The sequence below is a fragment of the Bombina bombina genome, chromosome 2 (genome assembly GCF_027579735.1).
Source record: "Bombina bombina isolate aBomBom1 chromosome 2, aBomBom1.pri, whole genome shotgun sequence".
NCBI classification, from domain to species: domain Eukaryota; kingdom Metazoa; phylum Chordata; class Amphibia; order Anura; family Bombinatoridae; genus Bombina; species Bombina bombina.
The window spans coordinates 316,602,317-316,629,612 of NC_069500.1; positions in this window are offsets into that span (position 1 = coordinate 316,602,317).

A 27,296-nucleotide genomic window follows, 5' to 3' on the forward strand; every position below is an offset into this window, starting at 1 on the left:
ACACCATACAAAAGTTGCACCCTACTACATGTGACTTAGACCCTGCTCCAACTCAGCTCATATCTGGATGCATTGAAACACTCGCCCCAGTCCTCACAAAAATAGTGCAGTGTTCACTAAAAACAGGAGACTTTCCATATCCTCTAAAAGAAGCTGTGGTAAAACCACTCCTAAAGAAACCTTTATTAGACCCAGACTGCATGACTAATTACAGACCAGTATCCAACCTCCCATTTCTGGGGAAAATAATTGAAAAAGTAGTGGCAACTCAACTGGAAGCCCATCTATCATGCCTAATTATATTCGATCATTTCCAGTCAGGCTTCAGATGCCGCCACAGCACTGAAACAGCGCTAGTCCGAGTGCTAAATGATCTCCTCATGGCAAGAGACAAAGGTGATTACTCCATTCTAATCCTCCTGGATCTCTCAGCTGCATTTGACACCATTGACCATAGGATTCTAATAGAGTGCTTGTAGTACATCTGTGGTCTAGGAGGCACAGTCCTTTTTTTTTTTTTTTTTAATTTTTTTTAATTTCTTTATTTATATACCAATTCAAGCAAACAGTTCATATGACAATTATAGCAATGCAACATAAAAGAGAAACATATACAAAATCGTTTGTCATATATACCATACAAGTAATATCTTATATCCTCGTTTCTTCTGAACCCAGAAAAACGAGACAAAAATGAAACAGGATTAATAATCAACTAACTAATATATTACACTCTTATCACTTGAATTGGGGCTTTTCACAACCTTAAATTAAAATACATGTAGGACTGGCCACTAATTCAATTAACAAAGCACAAGTCAAGATCAGACATTACTGGCCCAAAGGGACAAGACAAAACAACGCATAGAAAAAAAAAAGAGAGAGAAGAAAAGAGAAAAAAAAAAAAAAAAAAAAATTTGTGTTATGCTCTTCTGTGAGTACAGCTTCCTATCAGGGACTTACTATCGATTTACTATCAATCCCTGAACAGGGCCTTTATATATCGCCAAATTTATAAATCATCCCTACTTATGTATCCTGCTTTAAAGAAAGGTTTCATTATTTCCTCTATAAACTCAGCTGTCTGACTCTTAATGACCTTCCTCCATTTTGTGAAGAAGGCTTTAAACTGATTCACGTTGCCGGGTTCTATGTTTATTCTAAACTACAGAGGTTTACAATGGCACTACTGTGGCAATCCCCACAGATATTTGGTCAGTTACCGTCCTACTTGTTGCGTTTTAATTCTGCCTTAAGTGGAGTGAATTCCGTGTACAAACTGTGGGTTGGTGCTCCGCATTAATTGGAACTATAGCAAAAAGGAAGTGGATAAAGATCCACTGACAGAATGCAGCTAGCACTCTATGCCTAGGCTGAAAGGCGTACGATCCGGATATAGTTAAAACATAACTTTTATTAATAAATTGATTAAAATACGCACAAACATACATACATATATTAAAATAACCACTCTGTTGTGAGATTCTATATAAAGGTGATGGCTAGATATTACTAATGTGGGCCTAAGGTATTAGATGCCGTCACCTATAGAAATATAATAATAGAGATTTAGTAAATTGGGGGACTCGTTCTGGTCACCTAAAATCAAGTAAATATGGTATAGGGAGACAAGGTTGACCTACTAATGTTACGTATATCCAATGTATATTACGATACTGCTCAGTCTAAACTCAGCTCCCCAACATATACATGCCTGTTAGTAATATGGTGTGCACAATATCTTGCACAGTGGGTTTTACAGAGAAACCAATGCTTAGTATTGTAATAAATTAAATATTCCTGACTGGTAATTCTGTGAGTTTAGAATACCTTGGTATCAGAAACCTTCAATAAATAAGTGCATGTATTGGCACCTGTATCATTTAGTAAAGAGTAGATATTGTGACCCACTGTGAATTGTCATGTGTATTATGATTCTATTAGATTCCTCAGTTAATGCATTCCATGTGTGACTATTTGGTTCATTTAGAAAATAATGTTATTCCAGTTGTTAGGGGTTGTCAGGGTTAGATTAATTCAATATCTGGTGTTGTGTGTTTGAGACAATCTGGACAAATTATATTTCAGTTGTACCTTCTAAATAAACGGTACTTTGTAATATGATGTCTCATCCCTTGCCAGAATTGCAATATAAGTCTTTGTTGCACACAGTTGATTTTGCTTTATACCCACTTTTTCGATCTTATAATATATTCCTGTTTATATACACAGGTTATAGGTTTTAATCTTTATTGCACAGAGTTGATTCTGTTTGACATTCACTTAGATTCCTCGGTCATATCATATTTTCCTGTTTAGGAACACAGGTTATAGGTTTTACATCAATGAGTCAAATCCACTAACTGGATTGGTACTGACATGGGAAAAGTCCCTGTGATCTGTGTGCGCCGGTTAAGGAATTTACATCAATAGTTCAAATATGTTGACTGTGTAAATATCTATATAGGAGGGTCCCTTTTATTCTAATCGTTCTTAGAGACACAGAACTAATGGTGTGCTTTGTTTTGTGTAATCACGGTATTCTGTCAGTAACAATCTGTCAGTTTCTATCACAGTTTCTATCACAGTATCTGTCAGTATCGGTCTGTCAGTTTCTATCATATAATTCGAACTCTTTAATGATGTGCTATATCAAAGTTCATGTTTGGTTTTAGTAAGCACTTAATCTTTCTGAATAACTATATGTGAATAGGATTAATTAATCAGAAGGTTTCTAGATAGTCATATGTTTGTTATAATTCTGCAATATCTAGATAGAATCCTATAGTAGTGGTAATTAAAGCGCTACAACTTCATGATACGTTTCATAATTAGATTTTCACCTATTGCCATCTATAGTTCAAGCTGTAAGTAGTAAGTGTTTATAATATTGTCATAAACTTTTTAGTAGAAGCATATATATATGTTGCTTATGAATCAACTGTGGTTCGAGATTATTTAAGTTCAACTGTGTGGTTATATAGATTAACTTTAAAGAGCGTCGGTATATCTAAATGGGTATAGCAGATATTAATCGGTATTCTATCTGGTAAGTGTAATATAGAATATCTTTCTATGTAACTGAAAGATTAGTAGTTCTCCCCTTAAATAAAATATTCTATCCTGATACTGACACAATGTTGAGTTCCAGTACTTTAGGAATGCTCCGTTGACTAACAATGTCGTTTCTTTGTCATATTATGTACTAAGTTGTATATCTACTTTAGTATATTAGAGATTGTCACGTCTCTCTGCCTAGCTAGACAATGTGATACCGCTGATTGCGGTTCAGCGTTGTGAGTAACAGGCTGTAGTAACAGCTAATTGCGGTTCAGCGTTATGAATAGCAGGCTGTAGTGTCCGAGTAATTTCACGAGTTACCCCAGCATGATATATTGAACTAATACATTTTAAATTATAGTTTTCATTAAGTTTACTAAATTTTAACGGAGTGGTACTAAAAGAGCGTCTTACTGCTGACGCGTTTCGCCCAAAACTGGGCTTTTTCAAAGGCAGCGAGCCCCCGACAGTGACCTTATTTAAGGCGCCGTAAACCGGAAGTTCCGCCTTCTCGTAGAATCTATTGGCTATCCACTTGTCATTCATAAGGATTCCATCGTTAAGGTGGTATATACCATTGTTAATGACGGTGAGGAATTCTCACCGATAGTGTGCAGTTTTTTATGTTCAATGTATATTCTATTCTTACTTAGCTCTTGTACTGTTGATAAATTCCTAATTATGCTTTATATGCATTGTTGTATATAGGCTTTTCTCTTTTGATCTATCCTTAATACTTGCTGATGTGTTTCTGGGTGATTTTGTTATGTCATCTGTGATATGTTTGGAGCAGTAATACTGGTTATAACCTTGTTATATTTGGTGCTGTTAATAACCTAAGGAGTTCAGATCTACGGTATATGTATGCCACTGGATTTAAAAAATCCACGAGGATGGGATTATGTACAATGATTGTGAGAAGCTTTACATATTATTTTGATGGAAGTGCAGATGGTAGATATTGATCACTGTATTTCTATTTTAATTATCATAGAAACACTAGTGCCTCTTGTCATTTATTTCTAACCTTTACTGCTACCTCTGTTGCTTATTTGGGGTTCACCATTTTATCAGTTGTTACATATCGTAATTCTTTGGTTAGGATCCATTTCTTATTTTATCTTGGGTACCATTAAGTCACTATGATTTCTCGATAAAGGTTAGTTCACTAAGTTCAACCGTAGATAGGATTTATGGCTTGACGAAAGTCATCTCACTGTTTCATAATTAATTGAGATTATGGACAATACATACTTGTAAATACAAACATATTCGCCGGTTGTGATCTAAAATAGCCGCTGAATAACAGATAATGTTCTAAAGGGTGAGTATTACTTACAGCTAATGTGAATGTGATATATTATGTGGATTGTGTGCTAGTACCGTGGATGTATCTCCTTGTGTGATGGGTAGGCATCTAAAGTGTCTTGATTTTGTGAGGGACTAAAATGTTATTGTGTGTCTTACTTTTGTTAATGGTGATTCTGATTGTTGGTAAATGTTGGTTCTACTTATGTGATGGGGTGTCAGTTGACCATTCTGTCTAATGTTAGATTGATTCGTGAGTGGTGAAAATTTAATAGTAAATGTGCCCAAATATTCAACACTAAACAACTAATACGTGAAAGAAAACATGATACTGTGTTGGTGACATTAGTGGTGAATTAATGTGACAATGTGAAGTTATATATGTTAGTTGTTGAACAACAACTGGATCTTTATTCATAGTCCATATTTGTGACTTTTTCATGGATCTATATTTTGTGAGTTGTCCTCAATTAAAACTCAGATCTTACTGATATTTTAGTGAACTGGTTAAGAGACCTGTCATTGTTGATCATTTATTAATATAAAGTTCTCTACTTATGGGGTGTGGTGTGATCCCCTTATCCATTAAGTGCTTTTCTGTGTATGTATTGATATGTGTTGATTTTACTTCCCTTTTACTTTTTTTGTTAGTGTATCTCATGGTTGGCATTTCTGGAGAGATTAGAGGAAGAAATGGTAACTGTTCTGTTCATTCATTCCATTGGGATATACTGTATTTAACAAGTAAATCCACCTACTCTCTGCCCGGAGGAGAGCTGTTTCCAAGTCACCTCCTCTGATACCTAGGGAGACTTTTTCAATCCCCCAGCACTCAAGTTCCTCTTTATTGAAGTTGTGCTTTTTGAGGAAATGTAGAGCTACACTGGTCAGTGTTTTCCCCTTTTCCTGATCTTTGGCTGCATTATGGATATTCCTCAGATGCTCCATCAATCTTGTTCTGAGCTTACGTGTCGTCATACCAACGTATAATAATTTACATCTACACCTTAGAATGTAAATTACCCCTTCTGTGTTACAGCTGATGTATCTTTTGATCGGATGTGTTATTCCAAATCTATCTTTGATATTGGAGGTCTTAACAATGTGATGGCATGTGCTACAATTGCCACACTGGAATGATCCTGGGTTGAATGCAGATTTGGTACTTTTCATATTGAAATGGCTGCTACTGACCATGTCTTTTAAATTTTTGACACGTCTGTATCCTATAGTTGGTCTCTCTCCTAATTTGCGTTTTAGGACGGGATCCGTCATCAGTATATTCCAATGTTTTTTGATAATATTGATCACCTCAGGCGTTTGGCTGTTGTGTGTGAGGATTAGTCGTGGAGTATTTTCATTGATTTTCACTTTTTTTCTTAGTAGTTGGTCTCTGTTGGTTTGTAAAGCTCTATATTTCGCTTTTTTTATTCTTCTTTTGCTGTAGCCACGATCCAATAATCTTTCCTCCAATTCATGAGCTCTGATATTGAATGTTTCTTTGTCCGTGCAGTTTCTCCTTATTCTAAGGAATTCACCTGTTGGTAGACCCCTAATTGTTCCCGGTGCATGGGCACTGGTACTGTATAGTAGGCTGTTTGTGGCTGTCTTCTTCCTGTACAGGTCAGTTTTGATATCTCCTTGCTCATCCTTGTAAATGGTTATATCAAGAAAGTTAATTGCATTTTTACTTGCCTCATGAGTTAGTTTTATGTTCAGATTGTTATTATTCAAGATGTTCAAGAATTCTAGTAGTAACTCATGTGATCCCTCCCAGATGAAGATGATATCGTCTATGTATCTTAGCCAAATGGGGACCATGTCAGTGTATTTTCTGTTGGCATCTGTAAATACGTATTCAGCCTCCCACCAGCCAAGAAAGAGATTGGCATAAGTGGGGGCACATGCCGTCCCCATGGCCGTTCCTCTGGTTTGCAAATAAAATTTATTGTCGAATATGAAGAAGTTGTAGTTTAATATGAATCCTAACAGCTGAATTAAAAAGCTGTCATGTTCCTTATCTTCTTCAGAACATCTTTCTAGGAAATATTCCACTGCCTTGATTCCATCCCTGTGGTCTATTGATGTATAAAGGGATTCCACATCTGTTGTGACAAGCCACGTCTCCTTGTTCAAATTAATGCCTACGAGTCTTTGGAGTATCTGTGTTGTATCTCGTATGTAAGATGGTAACTCCTGGACAAAGTTTCGCAACCTATAGTCTACATACTGGCTAGCTTTTTCCGTCAGGCAGCCCATCCCAGAGACGATGGGTCTTCCTGGCGGATTCTCCTGATCTTTGTGGACCTTGGGTATTATGTAGAAGGTCGCAATTTTCGGATTAGGTACCGTAAGGAATTTCCTTTCTTTATCAGAGATTGTTCCTCTCTGAAAAGCCTGATTAATCATATTATCATATATTTTTTGATATCCGATTGTCGGATTCAATAGTAGTTTCGTGTAGCAGCTCTGATTTCTGAGTTGTTTATGTACTTCTTTAAGGTACATTTCTAGGGGCCAGATTACGATGTTTCCTCCTTTATCAGCATTGCGTATCACGATTTCTTCTCTTTGTCTCAGATCTTGTAACGCCTGTCTCTCCTTGAATGTTAGATTTTTACATGTTGGCGTTATTGGCAAGGCCGTAATGTCATTACAGACCATCTCGTTAAATACATCTAGCTGAGGGGTATTGACATTTCTTGGCATAAAAGTAGACTTGTTTTTGATATTTTTCCTCCAAAAGTTCGATGTCTGGAGATCTGACTCTTCCAGCAAGTTTTCCATGTTATTGATGCATTCCAGTTCATCAGCATTCCATTCCAGATCATTTTCTGTATTAGAGAAAAATTTGTTGAGAGCTAGTTTGCGTATATACAGTTGTACATCCTTGATGGTTTCAAATTTGTCTATGTTAGTTGTGGGGCAGAATGACAGGCCCTTCGATAATACTGATATATGATCTTTGGTTAATGGTATTTGTGACAGATTTATTACATTTAATGATTTAATCGAATCTGGGAGAAGGGGCTCGGAGCCCTCCTTGGTTGTCTCCAGTTGCTCTGCTGTTCCGTTTGATTCCGATTCCGGTTTCTTGCGGGCCTTTTGTTTTTTGCCTCTCCCTCTGCGGGTCCTTCGTCTTTTCCATTTGAGTCTAAAAAATCTTTCCGTTTATTCCGGCTGGAGGCTCTTGATGTGAAGATAGTAGGAGTGATGTTGATTGAATTCCCATCTGCAGAGCTTCCTTCTTCTCCATCTGTGTCCGATATATCGCTTTGCACTATTGTTACTTTCGGATGTCTTGTTGGATTTCTGAAGAAGCCTCTGTTCCTCCATTTATAGACTCTATTGTTAGTGTAGTCTTGTATATCTCTATTCAGCTTTCCCTGTTTGGTGGATTTTAGTTCATCTTCATACTTATCTAGTTCTTTTTGATAAGTTTTATACAGTCTGTCAAAATCAGGGTTCAGTTCGTATTTTTTCAATGCATCATTGTATTCTTTGATTTTGGTTTCTAGTAAATCATATTCAGCCTTATCATGTTTTATCAGAATTTTCATCAGTTTTGCTGAACATTCGGAGAGCGCTTCCTCCCATTCTTGTGCATGTGTTTGATTCCTGAATTCAAAGGCTGGAAAGAGCTGTATACGTAGCCCTCTTGATATAAGTTTCTTTTCCAGATATTTATCGAAAAAATGTTTGTTCCACCAAACTCTATCTTGCTTCAACATGGTTTTGTGAGCATCTTTTAACAATCCATCTAGAGTGTTAGGTATTGGACTACTACCCTGATTCGGACCCTCTTCGAAAATTTCATTTAAATCTGCCTCTCTTTTAGTATGTCGTGCCTGCCTGTCTCTGTCCCAAGTGGATTCCATGTTGATAAACTCGCCTGTGTGCTCAATTGTAGAGAAACTCTGGAATCACCAGAGTATTAGACTTATTCTAAACTACAGAGGTTTACAATGGCACTACTGTGGCAATCCCCACAGATATTTGGTCAGTTACCGTCCTACTTGTTGCGTTTTAATTCTGCCTCAAGTGGAGTGAATTCCGTGTACAAACTGTGGGTTGGTGCTCCGCATTAATTGGAACTATAGCAAAAAGGAAGTGGATAAAGATCCACTGACAGAATGCAGCTAGCACTCTATGCCTAGGCTGAAAGGCGTACGATCCGGATATAGTTAAAACATAACTTTTATTAATAAATTGATTAAAATACGCACAAACATACATACATATATTAAAATAACCACTCTGTTGTGAGATTCTATATAAAGGTGATGGCTAGATATTACTAATGTGGGCCTAAGGTATTAGATGCCGTCACCTATAGAAATATAATAATAGAGATTTAGTAAATTGGGGGACTCGTTCTGGTCACCTAAAATCAAGTAAATATGGTATAGGGAGACAGGGTTGACCTACTAATGTTACGTATATCCAATGTATATTACGATACTGCTCAGTCTAAACTCAGCTCCCCAACATATACATGCCTGTTAGTAATATGGTGTGCACAATATCTTGCACAGTGGGTTTTACAGAGAAACCAATGCTTAGTATTGTAATAAATTAAATATTCCTGACTGGTAATTCTGTGAGTTTAGAATACCTTGGTATCAGACACCTTCAATAAATAAGTGCATGTATTGGCACCTGTATCATTCAGTAAAGAGTAGATATTGTGACCCACTGTGAATTGTCATGTGTATTATGATTCTATTAGATTCCTCAGTTAATGCATTCCATGTGTGACTATTTGGTTCATTTAGAAAATAATGTTATTCCAGTTGTTAGGGGTTGTCAGGGTTAGATTAATTCAATATCTGGTGTTGTGTGTTTGAGATAATCTGGACAAATTATATTTCAGTTGTACCTTCTAAATAAACGGTACTTTGTAATATGATGTCTCATCCCTTGCCAGAATTGCAATATAAGTCTTTGTTGCACAAAGTTGATTTTGCTTTATACCCACTTTTTCGATCTTATAATATATTCCTGTTTATATACACAGGTTATAGGTTTTAATCTTTATTGCACAGAGTTGATTCTGTTTGACATTCACTTAGATTCCTCGGTCATATCATATTTTCCTGTTTAGGAACACAGGTTATAGGTTTTACATCAATGAGTCAAATCCACTAACTGGATTGGTACTGACATGGGAAAAGTCCCTGTGATCTGTGTGCGCCGGTTAAGGAATTTACATCAATAGTTCAAATATGTTGACTGTGTAAATATCTATATAGGAGGGTCCCTTTTATTCTAATCGTTCTTAGAGACACAGAACTAATGGTGTGCTTTGTTTTGTGTAATCACGGTATTCTGTCAGTAACAATCTGTCAGTTTCTATCACAGTTTCTATCACAGTATCTGTCAGTATCGGTCTGTCAGTTTCTATCATATAATTCGAACTCTTTAATGATGTGCTATATCAAAGTTCATGTTTGGTTTTAGTAAGCACTTAATCTTTCTGAATAACTATATGTGAATAGGATTAATTAATCAGAAGGTTTCTAGATAGTCATATGTTTGTTATAATTCTGCAATATCTAGATAGAATCCTATAGTAGCGGTAGTTAAAGCGCTACAACTTCATGATACGTTTCATAATTAGATTTTCACCTATTGCCATCTATAGTTCAAGCTGTAAGTAGTAAGTGTTTATAATATTGTCATAAACTTTTTAGTAGAAGCATATATATATGTTGCTTATGAATCAACTGCGGTTCGAGATTATTTAAGTTCAACTGTGTGGTTATATAGATTAACTTTAAAGAGCGTCGGTATATCTAAATGGGTATAGCAGATATTAATCGGTATTCTATCTGGTAAGTGTAATATAGAATATCTTTCTATGTAACTGAAAGATTAGTAGTTCTCCCCTTAAATAAAATATTCTATCCTGATACTGACACAATGCTGAGTTCCAGTACTTTAGGAATGCTACGTTGACTAACAATGTCGTTTCTTTGTCATATTATGTACTAAGTTGTATATCTTCTTTAGTATATTAGAGATTGTCACGTCTCTCTGCCTAGCTAGACAATGTGATACCGCTGATTGCGGTTCAGCGTTGTGAGTAACAGGCTGTAGTAACAGCTAATTGCGGTTCAGCGTTATGAATAGCAGGCTGTAGTGACCGAGTAATTTCACGAGTTACCCCAGCATGATATATTGAACTAATACATTTTAAATTATAGTTTTCATTAAGTTTACTAAATTTTAACGGAGTGGTACTAAAAGAGCGTCTTACTGCTGACGCGTTTCGCCCAAAACTGGGCTTTTTCAAAGGCAGCGAGCCCCCGACAGTGACCTTATTTAAGGCGCCGTAAACCGGAAGTTCCGCCTTCTTGTAGAATCTATTGGCTATCCACTTGTCATTCATAAGGATTCTATCGTTAAGGTGGTATATACCATTGTTAATGACGGTGAGGAATTCTCACCGATAGTGTGCAGTTTTTTATGTTCAATGTATATTCTATTCTTACTTAGCTCTTGTACTGTTGATAAATTCCTAATTATGCTTTATATGCATTGTTGTATATAGGCTTTTCTCTTTTGATCTATCCTTAATACTTGCTGATGTGTTTCTGGGTGATTTTGTTATGTCATCTGTGATATGTTTGGAGCAGTAATACTGGTTATAACCTTGTTATATTTGGTGCTGTTAATAACCTAAGGAGTTCAGATCTACGGTATATGTATGCCACTGGATTTAAAAAATCCACGAGGATGGGATTATGTACAATGATTGTGAGAAGCTTTACATATTATTTTGATGGAAGTGCAGATGGTAGATATTGATCACTGTATTTCTATTTTAATTATCATAGAAACACTAGTGCCTCTTGTCATTTATTTCTAACCTTTACTGCTACCTCTGTTGCTTATTTGGGGTTCACCATTTTATCAGTTGTTACATATCGTAATTCTTTGGTTAGGATCCATTTCTTATTTTATCTTGGGTACCATTAAGTCACTATGATTTCTCGATAAAGGTTAGTTCACTAAGTTCAACCGTAGATAGGATTTATGGCTTGACGAAAGTCATCTCACTGTTTCATAATTAATTGAGATTATGGACAATACATACTTGTAAATACAAACATATTCGCCGGTTGTGATCTAAAATAGCCGCTGAATAACAGATAATGTTCTAAAGGGTGAGTATTACTTACAGCTAATGTGAATGTGATATATTATGTGGATTGTGTGCTAGTACCGTGGATGTATCTCCTTGTGTGATGGGTAGGCATCTAAAGTGTCTTGATTTTGTGAGGGACTAAAATGTTATTGTGTGTCTTACTTTTGTTAATGGTGATTCTGATTGTTGGTAAATGTTGGTTCTACTTATGTGATGGGGTGTCAGTTGACCATTCTGTCTAATGTTAGATTGATTCGTGAGTGGTGAAAATTTAATAGTAAATGTGCCCAAATATTCAACACTAAACAACTAATAAGTGAAAGAAAACATGATACTGTGTTGGTGACATTAGTGGTGAATTAATGTGACAATGTGAAGTTATATATGTTAGTTGTTGAACAACAACTGGATCTTTATTCATAGTCCATATTTGTGACTTTTTCATGGATCTATATTTTGTGAGTTGTCCTCAATTAAAACTCAGATCTTACTGATATTTTAGTGAACTGGTTAAGAGACCTGTCATTGTTGATCATTTATTAATATAAAGTTCTCTACTTATGGGGTGTGGTGTGATCCCCTTATCCATTAAGTGCTTTTCTGTGTATGTATTGATATGTGTTGATTTTACTTCCCTTTTACTTTTTTTGTTAGTGTATCTCATGGTTGGCATTTCTGGAGAGATTAGAGGAAGATATGGTAACTGTTCTGTTCATTCATTCCATTGGGATATACTGTATTTAACAAGTAAATCCACCTACTCTCTGCCCGGAGGAGAGCTGTTTCCAAGTCACCTCCTCTGATACCTAGGGAGACTTTTTCAATCCCCCAGCACTCAAGTTCCTCTTTATTGGAGTTGTGCTTTTTGAGGAAATGTAGAGCTACACTGGTCAGTGTTTTCCCCTTTTCCTGATCTTTGGCTGCATTATGGATATTCCTCAGATGCTCCATCAATCTTGTTCTGAGCTTACGTGTCGTCATACCAACGTATAATAATTTACATCTACACCTTAGAATGTAAATTACCCCTTCTGTGTTACAGCTGATGTATCTTTTGATCGGATGTGTTATTCCAAATCTATCTTTGATATTGGAGGTCTTAACAATGTGATGGCATGTGCTACAATTGCCACACTGGAATGATCCTGGGTTGAATGCAGATTTGGTCCTTTTCATATTGAAATGGCTGCTACTGACCATGTCTTTTAAATTTTTGACACGTCTGTATCCTATAGTTGGTCTCTCTCCTAATTTGCGTTTTAGGACGGGATCCGTCATCAGTATATTCCAATGTTTTTTGATAATATTGATCACCTCAGGCGTTTGGCTGTTGTGTGTGAGGATTAGTCGTGGAGTATTTTCATTGATTTTCACTTTTTTTCTTAGTAGTTGGTCTCTGTTGGTTTGTAAAGCTCTATATTTCGCTTTTTTTATTCTTCTTTTGCTGTAGCCACGATCCAATAATCTTTCCTCCAATTCATGAGCTCTGATATTGAATGTTTCTTTGTCCGTGCAGTTTCTCCTTATTCTAAGGAATTCACCTGTTGGTAGACCCCTAATTGTTCCCGGTGCATGGGCACTGGTACTGTATAGTAGGCTGTTTGTGGCTGTCTTCTTCCTGTACAGGTCAGTTTTGATATCTCCTTGCTCATCCTTGTAAATGGTTATATCAAGAAAGTTAATTGCATTTTTACTTGCCTCATGAGTTAGTTTTATGTTCAGATTGTTATTATTCAAGATGTTCAAGAATTCTAGTAGTAACTCATGTGATCCCTCCCAGATGAAGATGATATCGTCTATGTATCTTAGCCAAATGGGGACCATGTCAGTGTATTTTCTGTTGGCATCTGTAAATACGTATTCAGCCTCCCACCAGCCAAGAAAGAGATTTGCATAAGTGGGGGCACATGCCGTCCCCATGGCCGTTCCTCTGGTTTGCAAAGAAAATTTATTGTCGAATATGAAGAAGTTGTAGTTTAATATGAATCCTAACAGCTGAATTAAAAAGCTGTCATGTTCCTTATCTTCTTCAGAACATCTTTCTAGGAAATATTCCACTGCCTTGATTCCATCCCTGTGGTCTATTGATGTATAAAGGGATTCCACATCTGTTGTGACAAGCCACGTCTCCTTGTTCAAATTAATGCCTACGAGTCTTTGGAGTATCTGTGTTGTATCTCGTATGTAAGATGGTAACTCCTGGACAAAGTTTCGCAACCTATAGTCTACATACTGGCTAGCTTTTTCCGTCAGGCAGCCCATCCCAGAGACGATGGGTCTTCCTGGCGGATTCTCCTGATCTTTGTGGACCTTGGGTATTATGTAGAAGGTCGCAATTTTCGGATTAGGTACCGTAAGGAATTTCCTTTCTTTATCAGAGATTGTTCCTCTCTGAAAAGCCTGATTAATCATATTGTCATATATTTTTTGATATCCGATTGTCGGATTCAATAGTAGTTTCGTGTAGCAGCTCTGATTTCTGAGTTGTTTATGTACTTCTTTAAGGTACATTTCTAGGGGCCAGATTACGATGTTTCCTCCTTTATCAGCATTGCGTATCACGATTTCTTCTCTTTGTCTCAGATCTTGTAACGCCTGTCTCTCCTTGAATGTTAGATTTTTACATGTTGGCGTTATTGGCAAGGCCGTAATGTCATTACAGACCATCTCGTTAAATACATCTAGCTGAGGGGTATTGACATTTCTTGGCATAAAAGTAGACTTGTTTTTGATATTTTTCCTCCATAAGTTCGATGTCTGGAGATCTGACTCTTCCAGCAAGTTTTCCATGTTATTGATGCATTCCAGTTCATCAGCATTCCATTCCAGATCATTTTCTGTATTAGAGAAAAATTTGTTGAGAGCTAGTTTGCGTATATACAGTTGTACATCCTTGATGGTTTCAAATTTGTCTATGTTAGTTGTGGGGCAGAATGACAGGCCCTTCGATAATACTGATATATGATCTTTGGTTAATGGTATTTGTGACAGATTTATTACATTTAATGATTTAATCGAATCTGGGAGAAGGGGCTCGGAGCCCTCCTTGGTTGTCTCCAGTTGCTCTGCTGTTCCGTTTGATTCCGATTCCGGTTTCTTGCGGGCCTTTTGTTTTTTGCCTCTCCCTCTGCGGGTCCTTCGTCTTTTCCATTTGAGTCTAAAAAATCTTTCCGTTTATTCCGGCTGGAGGCTCTTGATGTGAAGATAGTAGGAGTGATGTTGATTGAATTACCATCTGCAGAGCTTCCTTCTTCTCCATCTGTGTCCGATATATCGCTTTGCACTATTGTTACTTTCGGATGTCTTGTTGGATTTCTGAAGAAGCCTCTGTTCCTCCATTTATAGACTCTATTGTTAGTGTAGTCTTGTATATCTCTATTCAGCTTTCCCTGTTTGGTGGATTTTAGTTCATCTTCATACTTATCTAGTTCTTTTTGATAAGTTTTATACAGTCTGTCAAAATCAGGGTTCAGTTCGTATTTTTTCAATGCATCATTGTATTCTTTGATTTTGGTTTCTAGTAAATCATATTCAGCCTTATCATGTTTTATCAGAATTTTCATCAGTTTTGCTGAACATTCGGAGAGCGCTTCCTCCCATTCTTGTGCATGTGTTTGATTCCTGAATTCAAAGGCTGGAAAGAGCTGTATACGTAGCCCTCTTGGTATAAGTTTCTTTTCCAGATATTTATCGAAAAAATGTTTGTTCCACCAAACTCTATCTTGCTTCAACATGGTTTTGTGAGCATCTTTTAACAATCCATCTAGAGTGTTAGGTATTGGACTACTACCCTGATTCGGACCCTCTTCGAAAATTTCATTTAAATCTGCCTCTCTTTTAGTATGTCGTGCCTGCCTGTCTCTGTCCCAAGTGGATTCCATGTTGATAAACTCGCCTGTGTGCTCAATTGTAGAGAAACTCTGGAATCACCAGAGTATTAGACTTATTCTAAACTACAGAGGTTTACAATGGCACTACTGTGGCAATCCCCACAGATATTTGGTCAGTTACCGTCCTACTTGTTGCGTTTTAATTCTGCCTCAAGTGGAGTGAATTCCGTGTACAAACTGTGGGTTGGTGCTCCGCATTAATTGGAACTATAGCAAAAAGGAAGTGGATAAAGATCCACTGACAGAATGCAGCTAGCACTCTATGCCTAGGCTGAAAGGCGTATGATCCGGATATAGTTAAAACATAACTTTTATTAATAAATTGATTAAAATACGCACAAACATACATACATATATTAAAATAACCACTCTGTTGTGAGATTCTATATAAAGGTGATGGCTAGATATTACTAATGTGGGCCTAAGGTATTAGATGCCGTCACCTATAGAAATATAATAATAGAGATTTAGTAAATTGGGGGACTCGTGCTGGTCACCTAAAATCAAGTAAATATGGTATAGGGAGACAGGGTTGACCTACTAATGTTACGTATATCCAATGTATATTACGATACTGCTCAGTCTGAGCATGTATGTATGTTTGTGCGTATTTTAATCAATTTATTAATAAAAGTTATGTTTTAACTATATCCGGATCGTACGCCTTTCAGCCTAGGCATAGAGTGCTAGCTGCATTCTGTCAGTGGGTTCTATGTTTAGTTGTTCACATATCAGCTGCCCAATCACCTTCTGACTAAACTCTGCTACGCTGGGGTATTTTTGAGCTTTCCAATACTGTAGTATTAAATTCCGAGCTACTTGTATTATAGTCGTTATGAGCGCATGTTCTTCTTTCTTAAATTGATCCGGTAATACAAAAAAAAGTATTGAAGTAAGCGTAGGGGAAAAACATTGTGTTAAAAATCTATTTACCCAATATGCCACCTTTTTCCAGTATTGTAGAATCTTGGGGCAATGCCAGAAACAATGTGTAATATCTGCCTGTGGTGCGTAGCAGTGGAAGCAATCTCCTTTAGAATTTTTATCCCATTTCGCTAGTAATTTAGGAGTAATATATGTATTGTTTATAATGTAGCTATGTGTTTCCTTCCACCGCATATACTTATCTCCAACTATTTCTATACTTTGTTTGATATTTGTTTCTGTAATTTCTGGCAGAATCTTTTGCCATTTATTCTGCAGATTCTCTAAATGTGTCTTACCTAGGTTTTTCATAATCATTTTATACCATGTTGCGATTGAGAAGAAACCTGCCGTATAAATTTGGATACCTACTCCAACTATTCCTAGCTCCCAGCTGCTATCTTGATTATTCGTTAAATGGTTGAAAAATTGTCTGGCCTGAAGATAACCAAAAAAGTGATGTCTCGGTAGACCGAATTCTACTTGAATTTGGGAAAAAGATTTTATCAGCCCTGTTCTTTTATCTAATAATTGTATTACATACTCCAAACCTGCATTTCTCCAACTATGAAATATTCCATAATTCAATCCAGGTCCAAAATCAATATGTCCCAGAAACGTAAGATATTTGGATACCTTATAATTGATGTTGAGAATATTACAAAATTTTTGCCATGCCTTTACTATGTTACTTATCATTCTCAGATTTCGAATTTTTGGAGGTAATTTAGAAAATGGCATGTGTAGTATATTTTTTAAGGACAGGGGTTTTATTAAGCTTTCTTCTATCTCTGGCGAGGAAAATTGACTTGTTTGTGTGATCCAGTCAGCAGCGAGTTTTACCATAGTAACCTGGTTATATAATTTAATATTAGGCAGGCCATATCCCCCAGCCTCTTTGTCAAGATACAACAATCTTTTAGCTAATCTGACCCTTCCCTTTCCCCATAGAAAGGAGTTACATTCTTTTTCATAATTCTTCAAATCAGTATTTTTGAGAAACATAGGTAGATTTTGCAATAAGTACAATAGACGAGGAAATAAAAAAGTCTTCAATATCGTAATTTTGGCTGATAGAGCTATGGGAAGTGGTCTTCATCCATCTAGAAGCCTCTTACTTTCTTGAAAGAACTTTGAAAAATTTAAGCTATACCATAATCCTGGATTACTGCTTACATTGATACCCAGGTATTTAATTTGTTCTACTTCGTGAAAGGGATGCTTACTCTGCTGCCCACAGGGTTTTCTGACCCAAAGTATTTCTGATTTACCCTGATTGACCTTATAGCCAGAAAACACACTAAATTCCTCTATTAGTTCTAATAATACTGGTATAATTTGAGATGTTCTAGGCAAGAAGAGTATTATGTCGTCCGCATATAGTGCCAAAGACACCCTGCCATCTCCTACTTTTACCCCCGGTAAGATTTGTCTCAGTCTTATGGCAAATGGTTCTAGTGACAAATTAAATAGTAAGGGTGACAACGGGCACCCTTGTCTTGTTCCATTTGTTAACCTTATTTTTGGCGACAGTTGACCATTTATTTGGAGGCAGGAGTATGGAGTATTGTAAATCAGTTTCACAAAATTATAAAAATTCCCTGTTAAGCCAAATTGTGATAGAGTAGTAAACAGGTGGTCCCAATTAATTAAATCAAAAGCTTTTTCAGCATCTAATGTTATTAGGGCAACATCATTTTCACAGTTTTTTCCTTTAGCCTTAGTTTCATACCAATAATGATCTAAAGTCATTAAAACTTTTCTTATATTTTTTGAAACATTTCTCCCTGGCATAAACCCTGATTGATCCTGATGGATCAGCTTATTTATGTATTTTTTTAATCTGTCTGCAATTATTGATGTGAGAAGTTTATAATCGTTGTTTAATAGTGATATTGGTCTATATGCATTTGGATTTTCTGGGTCTTTACCTTTTTTTATATATTAATGTGACGGTGGATGCAGAAAACAAATCAGATCCTGAAACATTATCCCTATAGTACTGATTGAAGAGATCACCTAGGGTACCAGGAAGCTCATTTTTCAGGATTCTATAAAATTCCACTGGGATTTGATCTGGGCCTGGAGACTTATTCAGTTTGGCCTTTCCTATTCCTTTCATGATTTCCTCTTCTGTTATTGGCAAATTTAATTCCAATAATTCATCTGGGTCTATTTTTGGTAGAGTAACTTTTCCCCAAAACTGTTCTTTTATCTCTTTATCACATGCTCCTGCCATATTAATTTCCTTGTAATATTCATACATTGCCTGTCTTATTTTACTCGCAGTTGTGTATCTTGTCTCCCCAATTTTAATTGAGGTTAGATATCTTTTCTCAACCTGCCTGTTCTTCATTATTTTAGATAATACTTTAGCTGACCTTCCATGATGGCTGGTGAAAAAAGCATTCATTTTTTTTTCCTGTTTAGCTATTTTTATTTTCAGAAAGTTCTCTCTTTCTATCTTTGCCTTTGAATAGTCAACCCAGTTTTTCTCATTAGGCATACTGATATAAGCTTTATACTTATTTTTTACTTGGTTTGCCAACTGCACATCCATTGCTGTGGTTTTTTTCCTCCATTTGACCATATAGGCCTTTATTTCTCCCTGGAGTACTGCCTTGGCAGCCTCCCAAAATATTTCAATCTTATGGTAGTAATTTTTGTTTTCCTCATAGTATAGTTTCCATTTTTTTATTAAAAACCTATTGAAGTCGCTATCCTGAACTAAGAATCTGGGGAAGTAAAAATTATTAACACTGCTCTTCTGCTTCCTAATCCCGTCTATCTCCAGACCAACAATTGCGTGATCTGAGATTAGTATATCCTGGATCATAGGAGTAAGGTCGAGTGAAAACATAGCTTCACTTATTAGAAACAGATCTATCCGAGACATCGCTTTATGTGTCTTCGACTCACATGTAAATGCGCTTATATCTGGGTTTTTTATTTGCCAAATATCAAAAAGATTCAACTTGCTACGAAAAGAGGCAAATCATTTTTCTTCCGCTTTCCTGCCTATCTGGGAGTAGCCCTGTCTAATTCTATCCATAGTTGGACTGGTTGTCATGTTAAAATCCCCGGCAACGATCAGATTTTTATTGATATATGGAAATAGTTTGACATATATATTTTCCCAGAACACTGGATCTAACTCATTTGGGCCGTATATATTACAAATTACTATGTGTGTATTACCGTGTTCTACTTCAACTATGATGTATCTCCCCTCTGGATCCTGTATTTGGTTAACAATTTTGTACATAAAATTTCTTGCAAATAATATTGCGACCCCTCTCTTGCGTTTCGGTCCAGGTGCAGATACTATCTCACCTACCCACTTACATTTAAGTTTAACAATCTCTGCATCTTGCAGATGCGTCTCTTGTATAAGAGCAATATCTGGTTTATTTTTTTTTAGCAATTTTAAAATTATATTCCTTTTTGCTGGGGAGGTTATTCCCCCAACATTCCATGACAGAATATTAACTATTTTAAACTATAAAACTGAATTAATATCAGAGAGCACAACACAAGAAAAAAAAAAAAAAAGGAAAACAAAAGACAAAAACCTGTACAAACAATAAAAACTCTTTACTCTGCATACCATATCTCTGTACATCTACCTTCATATATTCAATACATTTATAATCTGGAGCAAGTAGAGCCCTTACAATGGCCCTTATACAGTTGTTATTACTATCATACATTGCAAAGTTTAGACGGGGCACCGCCTCTCATCCTATAATATCAGCTATAGTGTACTAATAAAATCTTTAGCTTCTTTTACCGTTTTCAATATCACATTTTCATTATTAACTTTCAAATAGATTTTTGCTGGATATATAAGCTTCGCCTGTACACCTCTCTGAATTAGGGTTGTGCAGTAAGGGGACATTTCCCTGCGTTTCATTTGTGTTTCCACTGAGTAATCTTGAAACAGAAGTATCCTATTCTGACCTACCATTAGCGTATTCTTCTGCTTAAATTGTCTCATTATTGTAACCTTCGCTTGGAAATTCAGATATTTTATCATGATAGGTCTTGGTTTAATTGTACTTTCATTGCCCATTTTGGGAGATCCTAATCTATGTGCCCTTTCTACCATGAATAATGAATCTGTAATTTGCAGGCCTAATAACGTTGGCAGTTCTTACGAGGCAAATTTATTTAGGTCCTGGGGCAAAATGGATTCTGGCAAACCCACTAATTTTATGTTGTTCCTGCGTGACTGGTCTTCTAATTCCTCCACTTTAGCTTGAAGTTTTAGTATTGTTAATTCCTGGGCTTTAACTTTCTTATCTTGTAATCCTGCCTGGTCCTCTAAATCTGAGACTCTTAATTCTACCTCCGCTATCCTCTTTGAAAATTGCCTAACCTCCTCCGCGAGGCCAGAAATATCATTTTTAATAGCATTAAATTGTGGCATTATTAAATCAGTAATTTGTTGCATGAGTATCTGTGTCTCCTGTTTATCAGGTTGTACTAATTGTGGCTCCATACTGGTTTCTAGCTCTAAATTTTTTGTTCCTTTCTTATCGCGTTTAACTGGCATTGCTGGCGATTTTTTTGCTTGTGTTTGTGCAAGTGTACTTTCCCTATTTATACCCTATCTGTGTGGGTATATTAATTTATCAGACTAGTCAAGTGCATCAGAAGGTGTATATGTACATATGTATGCACATACACACATATAGACGTGTCGTATGTGAGCGAGAAAAACAAAACTCAAAAGAAAAACTTATACCTGTGAGTTTAGAAACCACAAAGTGAGGTGTATGTTACCCTGTCCTATCAGTGCAGGTGTAGAAAAGAAATGAAAAAACAAAATTTAAATGCTGAATTCAGCTTCTGTGAGGTGTGATAAACGCCAGCCCTTATTGATTCTGATTTTCCTAAAGCCTCTTTTGATGCAATTTTGTCAGAGCTAGAATGTACAAACAATTTTTTAAAATATCAAAAGATGGAGAACTCCTAAGGTTATATGCAGATAGTTAAACAGTTAAGTATTATATATTCAATACTATCATCAAGCATCACAGATTACCCTCTTTTTCTTGTAAAGCCTCAAACACAGAAAACAACATCCCCAATCTTTCTATCCCAACTTCAGCAGACTATTTTGTTGTCTTGAACCCTGTTACACTATGTAAAACATTTATATTCCAAGATTTTAAACCATGCTCACATATGGCACATATTTGTCCGTATTCAGGTATCACTGTTCCTGTGTTGGCTTAAACTCTGTATGTTAATAATATTTGTGGGGAGCAGTAACACCAAAAAAAAACAAAAAGAAAAAAGGAAAATACTTCTCCCAGACCAGGCAGTTCCTCACAGTGTCTAGAAATGTTACAAAGTTACTTATCTTAGGCTCGTGTTGTAGTCCACTCCTGGGTAGTTTCTGTCCCCAGATATAGGTAGTATTGGATAGCCATGCAAATTTTAGCCTTTTTAGGCCCTTCAGCAGCAGACGCCCCTTTCAAATAGGCAACTGTATAGACAAAAAGAAATGTCAAATAAAAAGTACCTTCTCTTTCTTATTTATGTCCAGTTGTCAGTCCGGACCTTCCGTTCTCTGTGGGGTTACTAGCTTGTTTGCTACTGGGTACTCCTCAATTGCTTGCCCCTGGGGTAGCAGGATATTGCCAGTTACTTTATTATATGGCACGTATATACCCTCCGTGTGCCTTGCTTGCTTAGGCTGTGTCTTGTCTCCTCTTCTTTCTATTTATTTGCTCCCTCCAGGGCTGCCACGTACTGTGTTACCCAGGAGGACCTCTGGTACCGTTCACCTCCGCGGCGTCTCCCTTTTATGCCGGGCCCTTAATGCCGCTCTCGATCACACCTCCTCTCTGGTTCCTCCGAGCCCGTTGCAGGCCATGTATGCCAGGAGCCCTCAGGTGTATTTTGCCTCCACGGCGTCTCCACTCTATGCAGTACCAGTGCTGCCAACCTCGATCACTCTCCTCTCTATTTGTTCCGGGGCCGCCACAGGCTGTGTCAGCCCGAAGCCCTCAGGTGCAGCTCACCTCCGCTGTGTCTCCACTTTCTGCCGCGTCACAGACGCTGTCCTCGACTACTCCTCGGCCCGGCTCTGCAGGCGTCCCACGCCGTGTTGCACACCAGGCCTGTGTTCTCTTTCGGCCCTCCACTTGTCCAGGTTACTCAGTGGCTCAGTGGCTTTGTATCTTTACACTGCCGCCAATACTTCCTCGTTGTGGTACCATCTCATCCAGGTGAGAGGTCAATACTTCAGCTTTAGCCTTCGTTCTCCGTTTGTATAGATAGGTAGGCAAAGCAGCTTCTGCCACGAAGCTTTTCTTAGGCAGATAATGACATCCGCATCTGGGACCGAGTGGTCCGTTATCCAGGCCGGTATTAGCCGGCAAAGGCGTCCTCTGATGTGGGGAGTTGTTAGTAGGCCCCGTGAGCCTGGTGGAGAGACCTTGCAGCGTGCACACTCTCCTTCCCCCAACCGGAAGTCAGCCCGGAGGCACAGTCCTTAACTGGTTTAACTCCTTCCTCGCTGGTAGATCACAGAGAGTAATATCAGGATCAAGCTCATCAGCACCAACAGAACTGGCCTGCAGAGTTCCACAAGGATCTATCCTGTCTCCCATGCTATTCGCAATTTGCTTACTACCACTGAGGGACATCATTAACTGACATGGCCTAAGGTATCATTGTTACGCTGATGACACACAACTCTACTTCTCCTTTGCTCCAGATACTACAGACTCAGCATGCTGCATAAACAGTTGCCCAGGCAAACCCAGACAAAACAGAGTTACTCTTGGTGAGGGGACCCCAGGCATCAAAAATATCCCATGATCACCCAACTGGCCTGGAGCTTGGAGGCTCTGAACTCGTTAGTTCAGCAAAGGTACGAAACCTCGGAGTGCTAATTGACACTGGACTATCTTTTAAACAGCAGATTTCCTCCGTAATAAAATCTGCCTACTTTCATCTGAAAAACATAGCCAGGATACAACACTTAATTCCACCGGATGATATGCCAACATTAATCCATGTATTTGTATCCTATAGGCTAGATTACTGCAATGCACTTTACTTGGGCCTCCCAAAAAAAGAACTCCATCGTCTTCAGACAGTACAAAACGCAGCAGCAAGACTATTGACCAATCAAACTCGCTCCTGCCACATAACACCTGTTCTCCACTCCCTGCATTGGCTTCCAATTAAATGGCGAACATATTTTAAAATTGGCCTGCTGACCTTCAAAGCCTTAAACAACCAAGGCCCACAGTACCTGAAAGAGCTCCTGACACCCTACATCCTATCCCGTTCACTTAGGTCAGCCAACACATCCCTCCTCTCAGTGCCAAGAATAAGGACAAACTCAGGCTCCAGAGCATTCTGCCACACTGGCCCTATCACCCCCTAATCTGAGCCCCCTACACTGCTGCCACCTATATTATATGTATTACCCCCTAATCTGAGCCCCCTATACCGCAGCCACCTATATTAAATATATTAACCCCTAATCTAAGCCCCCTACACCGCCGCCACCTATATTAACTATATTAACCCCTAATCTGAACCCCCTACACTGCCACCACCTATTTTAAATATATTAACCCCTAATATGATCCCCTTATACCGCCACCACCTATTTTAAATATATTAACCCCTAAACCTAAGTCTAACTCTAACACCCCCTAACTTAATTATTATAGAAATAAATCTAAATAATATTAATATTATTAACTAAATTATTCCTATTTAAAACTAAATACTTACCTATAAAATAAACCCTAAGATAGCTACAATATAATTAATAATTACATTGTAGCTAGCCTAGGGTTTATTTTTATTTTACAGGTAACTTTGTATTTATTTTAACTAGGTACAATAGTTTTTAAATAGTTAATAACTATTTAATAGCTACCTAGTTAAAATAATTACAAAATTACCTGTAAAATAAATCCTAACCTAAGTTACCATTACACCTAACACTACACTATCAATAAATAAATTAATTAAATAAACTACAATTATCTCAACTAAAATACAATTAAATACACTAAACTATATTACAAAAAACAAACAAACACTAAATTACAAAAAATAAAAAAGATTACAAGAATTTTAAGCTAATTACACCTAATCTAAGCCCCCTAATAAAATAAAAAAGCCCCCCAAAATAATAAAATTTCCCTACCCTAAACTAAATTACAAAAGTAATCAGCTCTATTACCAGCCCTTAAAAGGGCCTTTTGCTGGGCATTGCCCCAAAGTAATCAGCTCTTTTACCTGTAAAAAAAAGAACAATCCCCCCCCATTACAACCCACCACCCACACACCCCTACTCTAAAACCCACTCGATCCCCCCTTAAAAAAACCTAAGTCTAACCCCTAAGTGGTCTTTACCTGTCCTGAAGACCGGCGGAGAAGGTCCTGTTCCAGGTGGAGAAGTCTTCTTCCAAGCGGCGACCTCTTCTTCTTCCAGGAACCAGCCGGCATGGAGTGGAGGAGTTGAAGACCAATAACCACAGAGCTGAAGACCGTCCACTCTGGAACTGAAGACTGGCAATGCTGGAACTGAAGATCGGCAACGCTGGAACTGAAGACCGCGGAGCCATGGAGCGTGGAGGATCCTCTTCATACGATCTCCGCCGTACACTGAATAGGAATTCAAGGTATGCAATTAAAATGGTGTCCCGGGGGGGCAGAGCTAGCAGCCATAGAGAGAAGATGCATCTTTACATTGCTCCTGCCAGAAATGCTTTTTTAAGTGATCTAGATCACCATTTTGGGCTAAAGAACAGCACAATCGCTTATCCACAGATCTGCTAACTTCAGGTGGAAGACAGCTGGTACCCACAGAGCCTGTTTCAGAGGTTGGCCTTGCACTGCAGCCTCTAAGTGCCATCGTCTGCAGTGGAAGCCTCTAATTGCCTCTGGATCCCGCTTCTCTTACATTACCCATGGAGGGCTGTTGGAGAGGTCGCTAGAGCAAGCAGGCTACTGAGCCGTTCTGGGAGATGGCAAAAATCCGCCCTGCTGAAATCAAGCTGTATAGGTCACTACCCATTTTCGATTACCGGAACGACGCCATACCTGCATAAGCCGCAACTAAAGCCAAGCCTTTCCTGGAAGCCTTCGGCGGTCCGCATTGCTAGAGTTGCCATAGTGGGTAAGAAGAGACAGTACTAGGCCATCATATGAGGCTAACAGGTCGCCTCCTTATAAACAGGCGTTAATGGTCTTTACAGCCCATAACCTCACTACACGTGGGGACTAATAAACGGCCAGAAGGTAAAGGGCTTCCCATGTGCACACGAGCCGTCTTAGTGGCCTACTTAGACCTTAAGCCAGCCCATCTATAAAGTTTGTTGAAATAGGGACACTTGGATTAATGTTTTGGATCCACATACGTTATAGTCAGCTGTGTATCTGTATCTTTTCCTGACCTAGAGCTCCAATTTATTTACATTTGTGGCACATCTACCTGACCGGAAGGACTGAACTGTAGGGTTGAATCAAACAATCACATATAGAAGAACCCTCACATAAAATCTGATTCCCAGGGGCAGTATAGCTGCTTTTGTATAACTAGCTCTGATTATAGAAAAGGATATCCCCACCACTGTTCAGGCCCTATTTGCTGTGTTTGAGCAACAGATACTCCATAGATTTGACTGCTTAATCAATAGGATTGAAGCAAAATGCACAATAAAGAAGCATACTGAGAAGATAGGGGAGAAAGAGGCGGTTTTTGGTGCGCAGTTGACGGTGTGCAGCTGACTGTGGGAAATGGTCTTGATGTGCCTGTTTTCCCAAAGTTGGAACGAACACTGGCTGGTGCCGTGAAGGATAGTTTCAGCAGAGCCAGGAGACCTCTTGACCTGATAGACTGTAACTCTCAGTTACCGGTGAAAAATACACATGTGAACAGAAAGCTCTTAGCCAATAGTTTTGAGATGACGGGAGCTATTAACCATATTTCCATCTGGAGCGACCTTGCCACTACTATGGAGAGGGCTGTGGTCCTTGGGAACATTACTGAGACACTAGATGGGGATAGCATTGATACAAGAGCTGGAGTGGGATAAACACACTGCCCTGTAACATGGTACCAGAGTTATACTCATTGTTTGGTCTACCTAGGTTATGTCTGAGACTTTACCCTTGTTTTCTACCTGGACTATTTGTTATGATGATGCCATGATGGTATCTGATGTTCTTTTTTTTTAGCCCAAATTAATTAATATTCATTCAATCTCTGAAATAATTAGGTATAGGGGTATACATTACCATATATGATTAGTCTAGAGTTCTTGTTTGAAATGTTCATATCCCCTTATGCCGTTATTAAGCCCTTATGTGTTTTTTTTTTCTCTAGGCTTATATTTTCATGTTATAGGAATTCTTAAACTAGTTACATAGTATTTGTCTTAGTGAGATGCTCTTGAGATTCAGGTTGTGTATTAAGGTATTCCCGTTACCCCAAAATGTATAATTGTATTTCACTTTTATACTTACCTTTATGCTAAAACTAGATGGAATGCCTGTCTACCCCTCCTCTATGTGGTGATTTCAGGTTCACCAAGTCAATGCCCACGACATGTAATGGGGTTAGTCACAAAATATCGAAAAACATTATAAATGCAATTATTGTCATATAGACTGCTTCTAAAGACGGTGTCTGCTCACTCTGCTGTTGTAGCCATGTTGTAACACACTATCAGGTTGCTTATAAAAATTCTTGTAGTTTGAGCCACGTTTGGCGACCCTAGGTCACCTAGTAACAGCAATCCCATTTAATACACGCCAACTCACTGGGGTCGCTATGTGGTTTGAACATATGTACATGGTCAGGGTAAGGTAATGTGATTTGCAGCTTGAGGTGACATTTAATATACTCAACCTCACCTAATATCTAAGTAGCCTGATAGCCATTAGCTCCTTATTAATACATACATGGTCAATTATTTTTT